At 38.5% G+C, this 12,642-nt stretch overlaps 1 long non-coding RNA gene across 1 annotated transcript; it reads left to right on the forward strand.

The window, feature by feature from the left end:
- Positions 1-632: 632 nt before the first annotated feature.
- Positions 633-9,225, forward strand: LOC141443665 (uncharacterized). The gene is made up of 2 exons (XR_012453068.1): positions 633-8,533; positions 8,666-9,225. It is a non-coding gene; the product is annotated as an uncharacterized lncRNA (long non-coding RNA).
- Positions 9,226-12,642: the final 3,417 nt, after the last annotated feature.

The raw sequence follows: 12,642 nt of genomic DNA on the forward strand, positions 1-12,642 counted from the left end.
GAACACTTTATTCACCCAAGTTTTGCGTTTCCCTTTCTTAAATATCGTTTCAGGTTTAGAAAAAATAATCCTAGACTCCATTTCACATATTTTATATTCTAAAAAGAACATTTCTTAAATTTTGTACGTTGGCCAAAATGGTAAGATTCCGGGTTGACTGACAGAGCTGTCACTGGAAATGCTCTGGCAACACTCGTTTTTTTCGATTTGCGAGCCGAAGCGACGCGGACGCAAGAACACATTTTCCATTTTTTCTATAAAGACTGTCTTTTCTCATTTCCACTTTTTCAAGTTAAATCTTATTTAATGTCGACAACAAACCCATAAATCGGCGATGGAAGATCGACGGGTTGGCGGGTCCAGCACATACATTTTTTATGCACGATTTCCACGTGTTTGCGGTAAGTGTTTTCGCCTTGCTTTCCTATGTTTTTCCTTCTTCCAAATAATTTTATAAATACGGTGTGGGCACGCCCTTCATGTTCCACCTTTTCCGTTCTGTCTCTAAGACTTTTGTTTTCCTTCGCTTACAGGCTGGAGGGGATTTTACTGATGTTTTACTGAGGTTTTAACTGAAATTTAACTGCAAGATTTAACAGTATTTTAACTGGATCTAACCGGAATTCTCGGGTTCTTCCTCGGGGTTTTATCCCGCATCCCTTCATCTCAACATCATCATTCTTCATGACAAGAAGACAGACGCATGATCCAAGCATGAAGGCAAACGCTTAGCTCCGGGGCATCACATCGGGGCGGCAGTGGCAGAACAACGAGGCTCCCGAGATCACCGCCGGAGGAAACCGGAGGGAGTACCCGGCGTGGGGCCACGCCCTGTCCCATGAGGTGGGCCCAAATGTTTATTTTCTCTTGAGATGAAAATTTAAATTAGTCGTAATTTTACACAAATGGTGGTATAACGGTATTAGGGAATCTGATTACACATAACATTTAAGTTAGTTTAACTTCCTACCTGTAGCGAGAACCGACCCTGATGTAAACTATAGTTTAAATGCTCGGCTTTTGAATATCACAACTTCGGTGTATGTGTGCCTCTGACGATTCCAGAAAAATAAATCTGAAATATTTACCCAGGTCTGATTTTTATTTATTTTTCCCAATTTTCCTGATAATACAATTTTCCACAGATTTTCTTCCTTTTCACATTTTCTTTGTGACCCCACTAATTTACCCCGTTTTCAGTGAGGTTGCAAATGGCGCCCACTTTCCCTTTATTTTGGTAGGAATTCTTTTCCTTTCTTTTGAGTAGGAGTTATACCACCATTACATGTGTTTGTTAAATTAAATTTTAACTTGTAGCGTTAACTACTTTTCATATCAGTAATTAAGTTTAAATTCACTGATGGTTTGTGTATGTGCACATTTTGTGTTTTAATTGTCAGTAATACACTGAATATTTAATTGTGTTATTTGTGTACTAGTAAAAGTTTTATTTTCACTAATACACAAATTCATAAACCTTTATGATTTCTTAAAATTTGTTTGCATAGTCGAGTAGTGAGTAGGTGAGTGTTTTAGTGACTTATTGGTTGGTACAGGTTCGCTCAGCTAAGCTGTACAGGTTCGCTCAGCTAAGCTGGCGGCCATTTTGTGTACAATTTTAGTTGCCACGCCCTAAAACACTACACTGAATTTATACCTCTCAATCTGTGTGTATTTCTTTCGGGTTTCTGTGATTAAGTACCCATATTAACCTTCATATTTTTAATGAAAACATTTTTGTCCTTCGGGTAAAAATTTCTGAAAATTTAATTGACTTTCATATTTAATAATAGCATAAAGTGTCCTTCAGATAATTTCTGTTCAGTTGAGAGACACTCAATTGAAGAACTTTCATATATTTTATTACATTCTCAGTGTGTTTTGTGTTCATAGCATTTTATTTTAACCTTTTAGTAGACAATTGTTTAAACAGTTTTTTTTCTAAGACAAAGTTACATCAAAATTACATTGCACTTTACTTCCTTTTCCAAATAGTTGAGTAATAATAGTAATAAATAACATGACTGAACAAATCTAAGACTGAATTCTCATTAGTGGTACATAGTGTAAAAATTTGCAGTATAGAAGCTCAGTATAAATTTTCAACTGAGTCATAAGAACCTTGCTTTGTCTGAATCACATACTTGTTAACAATAAGACATCATAATCTCAAAGTACATAAAGTGTTGCATTGATTAATAGTACAGAAGCGCACCATAGTTTTCATTGAGTTTAATAACTTTTGTCGAAGTGTTTCATTTTATTAACTTTTATTTAGTACATGAGCTTTATAGCTATTGTAGTACAGAAGCACACTGCAGTTTGTACCAAGTTACATAAATTTTGTTGGAACAATTTTCTTTAGTAATTAATATTGTTTTTATAATAATAAGTGTTGCTGTAGTAAGTTCATAGTACAGAATCTCGCCATACTTTTCTGGAGTGTAACAACTTTTGGTTTTGATACTTATGTGCATATTTATTTATTGTTGTGTATTGTGGTACAGCATCTCACTGTGATTTTATTAAGTCACAAGAATTTATTTTAATTTTGAATGGTTGACATTAATGGTTAAGCCATAGAATTTAGGAACATTTATTGTGAGTTTTACCACCATTTTTGTTCGCGTTTAACTTTTAATTTTTCAAAATGGTAGGAACGCGTAGCAATCCGAATGTTGAGGATGACCCTGCTCAGGTGCCGGAAGAGGCACTGAATAAACCAAAAATAAATATTAAACAAGAGGTAGAGTCACCTATTCCTACAAATATTGTGTGCTCGGGTGATAGAGATTTATCCAAATGGAAAGTCAGATTTAATGGTACTGGTGATCCTAGGTCGTTCCTGGAGAACATTGAGGAGCTGCAGGCTGCCTTTTGTGTTTCGGATGAGAAGCTTTTCCAGTCTGCATCATTGTTGTTTGTAGACAAGGGTTTAATTTGGTTGAGAGGTGTTCGGTCACAGGTCACATCTTGGACGGAGCTCAAGGATTTGTTATTAGAGGAGTTCGACTCTGTTGATTTTGACTATAGGTTGAAAGGGGAGATTCGGGCCCGCACTCAAGGTGCCGATGAACCTGTACATATTTACATTGCTGTCATGTCCTGCCTTTTCAGCAGGCTGCGTGTGCCTTTAGGTGAAGAAGAAAAACTGGAGATTCTTTTGCACAACATTAGGCCGAGCCTTGGTCAACAGTTAGCATTGGTTGAAGTTCGGTCTGTGGCAGAGCTTAAGGCGAAATGTAGGTTGTTAGAGTCAGCTAAGCAGCGAGCCAATTTATTTACTGAGCCTCCAAAACTTACATTGAGTCCAGAGTATTCTTACAGTGGAAAGTCAAAGCCAGCAGTAGCGGCCGTTGTTCAACAACCAGTTCCAGTGAAGAAGGCACCGGTGCAAAAACCTGTTTGTTACAAATGTGGAAAGACTGATCATTCTTTTAGGAAGTGTAGGGCAACACCTACTTCTGTTAAATGTTTCAAGTGTGGGGAACAAGGTTTCACAGTTCTAAATTGTCCTAAGTGTGTAAATTCAAAAAACTAGTTTCTAACCGAAGCAAATGTAACGGTGATCAGTTAAGTTCAGTTGCTAAGTTTTACAGTTTTAAATCTATTGCTTCGGTTTTATTCTCACCTGATCCTAATGACATTAGACCACATTTAAATATTTTTATTAACAATTTTGAAGTGTGTGGACTATTAGATTCTGGTGCTTGTATTTCCATTTTGGGGAATAATTCTCACCTTCAATTAATTAAATTTGGCTTTGACTGGCATGAAACATCTCACACATCATGTAGTGTTGCGAATGGGGTAAATTGTAAAACAATTGGGTACATGTTTGTCCCAGTTACCTTTAATAATATAACCAAGGTTATAAAGTTTCATCTCATTCCAACTATAGTTTCAAATATCATTTTGGGTTGCGACTTTTGGAAGGAATTTAACTTAGCACCTGAAATTTTTGATAAAATTAACTATAGATACCCCTCTGATTCCTTGTTTTCTTTGAATGCCATTAATTCTGACCAGATACACACTTTACAAGGTTTTGACGATTTAGGTTCGGAGAAGAAGGAGTTAGCTGAGTCTATTATAAATAAATTTCATGACATTTCTTTTGAAAGTAAAGGTCTGGGTAGGACGCATTTAACACAACATTTTATTGATACGGGAGAGGCAGCTCCCCTGCGTACGAGGCAGTACCCTTTGTCACCAGAGAAGAAGATCGCTTTGAACGCAGAGTTGGACCGGATGCTGGAGCTAGACGTAGTCACGCCTAGCGAAGGTGCTTGGAACAACCCTGCTCTCCTAGTACAGAAGGCAAATGGTGACTGGAGGTTTTGCTTAGACTGTCGAAAACTGAATGCAGTAACAAAGGGTGATGCTTATAACATGCCTTACATTCCCGAGATTTTAGATAGCTTGAAAGAAGCTCGGTATTTATCCTCAATCGATTTGAGTTCCAGCTTTTGGCAAATTCCTTTACATCCAGATTCACAGGAGAAAACAAGTTTTACAGTTCCAGGTCGTGGTCTTTTTAAGTTTAAGGTTATGCCTTTTGGTCTTTGTGGAGCTCCAGCCAGACAACAAAGATTGATGGATGCTTTAGTTGGTTACAATTTTTGCAGCGACATTGAAAATGGCAGGGTATTTTGTTATGTAGATGACATCATCATTGTTAGCTCAGATTTTGATACACATTTACTTCTTTTAAACAGGGTTTTGGAGAAATTGCGGTCCGCTAATTTAACAATAAATTTTAAAAAGTCCAATTTTTTTAGGAGTTCCCTGAAATATTTAGGATATGTGATTGACGAGTTTGGTCTTCGGACAGATCCTGAAAAGGTGGCTGCTATTTTAAATTTTCCAACTCCAGGATCTGCGAAGGATGTCAAGGTTTTCTTAGGAACTTGTTCCTGGTATCGGCGGTTTATCCGAAATTTCTCCACAGTTGCTGCCCCTTTAAACAGATTAACTAGCAAAGGAAAGAAGGCTCCTCCGTTCACCTGGAGTGAGGAAGCAGAAACTGCATTTAATACCCTGAAGAACTTACTTGTGTCTGCTCCTATTTTAGCTGTCCCGGATTTTACTAAACCATTTTCAGTACACTGCGACGCTTCTGCTTATGGTATAGGTGGAATGCTGTCCCAAAACATCAATGGTATTGATCACCCTGTTGCCTACGTGAGTCGCGCGTTGTCTAAGAGTGAACAGAACTACAGTGCAACAGAGAGAGAAGCCCTTGCTGTCATCTTTGTCGTTGAAAAATTTCAGGCATATCTCGGTTCACGTCCATTCAAGGTGATTACAGATCATGCAGCCTTGAAGTGGTTCATGAATTTGGAGAATCCCACAGGCCGATTGGCAAGGTGGGGGTGTAGGCTCTCTCAATTTAATTTCGAGATCGAACATAGGCGAGGCACTGACAACGTCGTTCCAGATGCTCTTTCGAGACTTTTGAAAGTTGATGCCATTAATGTTTCTCCGTCGGACGCAGTTGCAGATCCTTGGTATGACAGAGTTCTAAAGGGTTGTATTGACTTTCCTGCAAATTTTCCAAATTTTTCCGTTAAGGATGCGAAGTTGTACAGATATTGTAAAAGTAAATACAACCTTTTGAACGAGTTTGACTGGAAGGAGGTAGTTAGGAAGGGAGATAGGCAGGCTATTTTAAAAGAGAACCACTGTGACCCTACCGCAGCACATTTTGGCGTTTTTAAAACCCATAGGAGATTGTGTCTTCGTTACTTTTGGCCGGGGATGCACAAAGACGTTGTCGAGTTTGTTAAGTCCTGTGACAGCTGTGCAGCTTACAAGCACTCCACTAAAGGCACAGCTGGTTTGATGGGTCAGCCCAAAGTTTGCCATAGGCCTTTTCAAGTTCTCTCTGTAGATTTAGTTGGTCCTTTGCCTCGCTCAAATTCCGGATTCACATTTTTGTTGGTTGTTACCTGTTGTTTCTCTAAATACACATTTTTGTTCCCACTTCGGCGTGCTACCAGTGCGTTAGTAGCTAGACATTTTGAAAACAATATCATTCTGGTTCATGGGGTTCCAGAAACCGTAATTGCAGATAACGGTGTGCAGTTTACGGGATCTGAATTCCGAGCCATGATTCAACGCTATAATATTCCTAACTTGCACTACACGCCACGCTACACGCCGCAAGTTAATTTGGTAGAGAGATTTAATAAAACAGTCATGGTAGCAGTTTCATCCTATGTAAAGGATAACCATAGATCCTGGGACCAAAATCTCTGCAAAATTCAATTTGCCATAAATAGTGCCATTAATGAAAGTACTAATTTTTCACCATTTTTCTTAGTTCATGCCAGAGAGCCAGTAATTAATGGTAAATTTTACAGAGATTCCGACAAGGCTTATGAACCTGGTATGCCACGAGAAGAGTATGCGGGAGAATTTGGTCACATGGCTAACATTTTCGAAGAGGTGAGAGGACATTTGTTAAAGGCTCACGCTACCAATTCCAAGTATTATAACTTGAGGAGGCGGCCAGCCAAGTTTAAAGAGGGAGATTTTGTTTGGAAGCGTACTTTTGTGCAAAGCGACGCCAGTAAATTTAAAATGGCGAAGCTGGCACCTAAATACGAAAAGTGCAGGGTAAAGAAGGTACTCTCACCCTTGGTGTACGAGTTAGAACGACTTGATGGTCAGGGTATAGGTACCTGGCACATCAAGGATTTTAAAACTTAGTTCTAACTCGGGTTTTGGTCGTTAAGTTGTTTAGTTTTGGGGTGTTGAGTAGGTTGGGTTGTTGAGAAAATTTTGGGGTGTTGAGTAAAATCGGTCGTGAGTAGAGTTTGGGTTGTTGCGGTGATGTAGATATGTCAGTGGTTATTTTCAAAGTGTCAACACAGGTTATGTAGTTGTACACCGAAAGGTTGCTAGGAAATGATGAACAAGTTTATTGATTCATTATTGGTAAGATTGCTGTTGTATGTGTGTATATGTATAAGAGAGTATGAAAGGAAGCTTGTATGCATGATGTATGTTAGGAGATTTTTAGCTGAGAAGAGTATGACTGTGAAGAAAATAACAAGATAACGATGACTGCCTACTCACTGTTGTTGAATTGAATATAATTTTGTAACTAATAGGAATTCAATTTATCTTTTCTTGGCCAGTAATTTTGTGGCAAAGTTTCGGGATTGGATGTTTCCATTTTGAACAATTTATGGCTGAGTTGGTTGCTAGGTCTTTAAGTTAACATTTTGGGAAACTTAAGACTGTTTAGCTATTGGAAATTTTAGGTGGTGATTTTGGAACCTTGACGGATATTTTGAAAGTTAGGTAGAGGATTTATTTAGTATTGTGGTGGATGTTATGGAAGTGTTAAGTGGAGGTTTTGAGTTTTTGGTGGTTAGTTGGAAGATTTGTAGCTGGATGTTTGTAAGTTTTCTTACGGCTATTATTTGAGAGTTTTTTTTCGTAGTCTGGAGATTTTGCTGTTTGGAAGTTGAGTGGTTGTTGGAAAGTTTCTGGTTAGTGTAGATAGGTGGATTGGTTTGGTTGGATACTGTTTAGTGTTTTTTTTCATGGTTGGTTTTATAACATCTTCGCCCGGACTGGCAGACATTGGTTGCAAGTGATGTGTCCTGGCTTGCTGGAATTTTTTGGAATGGATAGTTACTGGAATGGAAAGGTTTAGATTTAGTTAGGAATATTCCTATATTTTACTAGGAATTTTCTGTTAAGTTTGTTAAATTTTATTTAACGGTAGAAATTCCGTCCTGATTTTGTTTGGTTTCTGTTGTTTTCCCAGGTGATCGGAGTAGGTTACCTGTTATCTTAGATTAGAGATAAGATTTTGGGTAAATATTTTAGACTTGTTCTAGGAGTAAGTCGCTGGGACAGCGACAGGTTCACATCTATGTGAACCTTTCCCTTGGAGAGGGGGTATTGTAACGTTGCGTTTTCGCATTTAAAATTTAAATTTCGCGGCACTATGACAAGTGTCATATTTCAAACTTTCGCGCGCTTCGTCTTAACATTTTGTGGTTCCCGTGACGTGAATTGGTGAGCCACTTATTGTCCTTCGTCCTTAAATCATTTCAAGTGTAGCCAGTAAATAAAACATATTTTCCATTGGTAGTTTATGGTCTGTCAGACCGAACACTTTATTCACCCAAGTTTTGCGTTTCCCTTTCTTAAATATCGTTTCAGGTTTAGAAAAAATAATCCTAGACTCCATTTCACATATTTTATATTCTAAAAAGAACATTTCTTAAATTTTGTACGTTGGCCAAAATGGTAAGATTCCGGGTTGACTGACAGAGCTGTCACTGGAAATGCTCTGGCAACACTCGTTCTTTTCGATTTGCGAGCCGAAGCGACGCGGACGCAAGAACACATTTTCCATTTTTTCTATAAAGACTGTCTTTTCTCATTTCCACTTTTTCAAGTTAAATCTTATTTAATGTCGACAACAAACCCATAAATCGGCGATGGAAGATCGACGGGTTGGCGGGTCCAGCACATACATTTTTTTATGCACGATTTCCACGTGTTTGCGGTAAGTGTTTTCGCCTTGCTTTCCTATGTTTTTCCTTCTTCCAAATAATTTTATAAATACGGTGTGGGCACGCCCTTCATGTTCCACCTTTTCCGTTCTGTCTCTAAGACTTTTGTTTTCCTTCGCTTACAGGCTGGAGGGGATTTTACTGATGTTTTACTGAGGTTTTAACTGAAATTTAACTGCAAGATTTAACAGTATTTTAACTGGATCTAACCGGAATTCTCGGGTTTTCTTCCTCGGGGTTTTATACCGCATCCCTTCATCTCAACATCATCATTCTTCATGAGAAGAAGACAGACGCATGATCCAAGCAAGAAGGCAAACGCTTAGCTCCGGGGCATCACATCGTGGCGGCAGTGGCAGAACAACGAGGCTCCCGAGATCACCGCCGGAGGAAACCGGAGGGAGTACCCGGCGTGGGGCCACGCCCTGTCCCATGAGGTGGGCCCAAATGTTTATTTTCTCTTGAGATGAAAATTTAAATTAGTCGTAATTTTACACAAATGGTGGTATAACGTTATTAGGGAATCTGATTACACATAACATTTAAGTTAGTTTAACTTCCTACCTGTAGCGAGAACCGACCCTGATGTAAACTATAGTTTAAATGCTCGGCTTTTGAATATCACAACTTCGGTGTATGTGTGCCTCTGACGATTCCAGAAAAATAAATCTGAAATATTTACCCAGGTCTGATTTTTTATTTATTTTTCCCAATTTTCCTGATAATACAATTTTCCACAGATTTTCTTCCTTTTCACATTTTCTTTGTGACCCCACTAATTTACCCCGTTTTCAGTGAGGTTGCCTAGCTATGCTATTTTATCCTATAATTATGTCTAAACTTGTGATATGTATGACACAGCACGACCGAAAATAATTTAGCGATAACATTTCCTACTTCCCTTATGGGTTTTCCAACAGCGTCATTACATCATAGGTATCAGTCGCATCACATGAGCTATGATAGTCAAAACGTTTAGGGTACATAGTGTCGAGGATAGTGCAAATCTGCGTAACTAGCATTGTATAATTCCGCGTATCTAATAAATTAGCCAATTTCCATCTACTCCAAAATTCGTAGAAATAAAAAAATATGAAGTTGAATCCGATCCCTTTAAGTGTTGCAGATTTACGTTGTGTTAGATCATCGGATTTATACCCCCCGACGATATAGATTAACATTTTGAAGATGTATCCGATCCGATGGCGAATATACAGCGAGCTGTAAAAAAATTTATGCCAAGTCTACGCATATGCGTCTTTCACGGTCCGTAAAATAATTATAAAAAAAAAATATAACAAAAAATAGAACAGACTACAAAAAAACCTGTAAATATTTTCTACCAGTCTGAAGTCCGTGCCTCATAGCAACGAAGCCAGCAGGAATGATTGAAGCCCCAATTTATACTCGTATAGTTGTAGGTGAGGTAGAACGATTATAGTCCATTCCCTTTTTTTTTTCACGCTTTTTATGTAAAAGATCTAAGATTACAATAGTTTAATATCAATGCTGTCACCTTTTATGAAAAATTGCTTTTTCCGATGCAGATACTTTCTTATTGAGGAGTCCTGGTGCTTCCATCACCCGTCCATTTTCATCATATGAATTACGAAGCTTAAATGCTAGCAACTTGCGGTTAAGTAATTGAAATTCAAACCCTTGAAGTTACTGTTATTGAGTAGTCGCTCCATTGGTCAATTAGGTGTTCATCATCAGTTCCACTTCACCTAATGATTATTTTCAAGAGCAAATGCACGATTATTAATTCCTAACTTTTTTTTTTTTTTTTTTATTCGACTGCATAGCAAACAAGCAAGTGACCACCACCAAGATCACCACCGCCATTAGACCCTGCAACACCAATGGGGATTGCAGTTGCGTTGCCAACTTAGAGGCCTAGATGGGATACCTCAAGTGCCGTAGTTTCACCGGGTTGTCTTACTCGCCACGCCGAAACACAAACAGTTGCAAGCACTGCTGCTTTCCGGCAGGATATATCGAAATTACCATTAGGCGGTTCTTACAATATTTGAAGAGTTCCTCGATTTTCCTTAGGACCCAATTCAGGAGATCCTGATGGGTGCTTATGGGACCTTAATTGAAAGCATTCCTAGACGAACGAAAAATTTTTTCTGAGTTCTGAGGTAACAAAAACATAAAAAAAGAATACAACCGAATTGATAGCCTCCTCCTTTTTTTAAGTCGGTTAAAAATATGAACAAGCATTTTAATTTATACGTATCTCGTTATCATCTTAGAATATGCTTTTAGCTATTTCAAAATGTGGGACACTAACGTGACACCAATACTCGGGGACTGTGACGAAATCCGCTTCCTCCAGCTATGGACGCTTTTTGTTTTGATTGATTGAAAGCTGAAAGTGGGTACATGCCAACTTTCCCTCATCCTTCAATCCGCGTTGCTTAGGTTATAATGGTACTGACGGGACGGGAAAACCCCACTTAACTCGACGGCTCCAGGGATTCCAAGGAAACGCTCGACGGGATTTCTTTGTGTAAATTTAGCCCTCTTTTCATAAACTCGGGTATTATGATTAATGTGAAGGATCATTGGTGGTTTTGTAACAGACTTATTTGTTCGTGTTTTCAGTGATGGTGAACGAAGCTACGTCGCGTTGAGATATGTTTACACTTGTCGCTGTCACTTCGGTGTTTGAATTTTATATAAAATTGTCAGCAAGGCATACAATAAACAGGTGCCGAAAGTAGTAAAGAATCTTTGACTGTTAGGTACGCCTATTCGTTTACATGGCCTTGTATGGACTTTGAACTTTATGAGACGAGATTAACGTGTCACGAGGGTCGAACACTCTTCAGTGACCTAGCTCATTGATTGTGATTGATAACCAACCAGAATTAAAAGTATAAAGAAGAATTTGTTGCATGTCACCTGAGTTATGCCGTTAAACCTTAATTAAACAAAACGTGTGCACTTGATTTAGCTTTTGAAATAAAATCTATTGCGTCACTAACGATGTAAACATCAAAGCCTTACAAGTCTATTGTAATACTATTAAGCCTATCCAAAATGAAAACGAAACCTGAACCGTATTGTCTAACACACAGTCGTTTTCACCACTTTTTTCTGTCACAAGGTATAACCTATATAAAATATATAAGTGAATAGAAAGAGATGGTGAATGCGATCGCGAACGTCAGCGCGTTAACAATACGGGCCTCTGACCGATTTGTTATTCAAAAACGGTAACGATAATTATCTCTTTTATTTGTTTTTTTTCGCTGCTGTTTGATCGAGATTGCGAATCTCAGATAAACGCTCGTGCGGATTCTGGGCAGTGTTTGTTAACGAAAGCATTTATTAGACATTTTATGTAACCAGACAGACTGGCATGTGTCATTCAAGAAGAGCGCCCCAGTTTGAGCGTTTACTGAACGCTATGTTCTCATAAACATAATTGTTTTGCGTTATTAGTCCCGGAATCGTAGTAGTACGCTTAAAAAGCACGAAACTTTAAAAAAGTTTTTTTTTTGTTAAGTTACGCACTTATGTCATTGAGAAGTTCTGGTGCATTTAGTAGAATAGAATACTCGTCTCATCCTGTGGGTGTCATAAAATACGACTAAGGGCCTTAATGTGAGAGTGGACAGTAGTGCTCACTAATTGCCAACAACGAACTCCGGACTCCAGCACTGCGGTGTAAATGACAAAGGGAAATCAATCACACTATTTTCCCAAGAAACGCATCATGGAGATTCACTACTGTTCTTAAACCGATGCCACGATTAATCTGTCAAGAGTGTAGCGAAGAAAGAGAATGAACATGAACAGGCGGAACCTGTTTACTGCAACGATTTATTTGGAATGACTCCTAAATCTCTTTTTATTCATGAAGATATTCTCTCCAGTTCGAGACCGATCGTTCTGACACTGCCAAATCTCATCAAAAGCTTATTGACTTCAATTCGATTTTCGCTCCATGCCCCAATTTGTAACATTTCGTCAATAGAAACGTCCGATTCCCCTTACGCTTCTCCATTTGTTGGTTTGTTTTTGATATAAGGGTGTGTTCAATTGAAACAAACTTCGCTCTGTTTATTCTAAGATAGACAATTTCGCGTTT

This window comes from Choristoneura fumiferana, chromosome 28, assembly GCF_025370935.1.
Source record: "Choristoneura fumiferana chromosome 28, NRCan_CFum_1, whole genome shotgun sequence".
NCBI lineage: Eukaryota > Metazoa > Arthropoda > Insecta > Lepidoptera > Tortricidae > Choristoneura > Choristoneura fumiferana.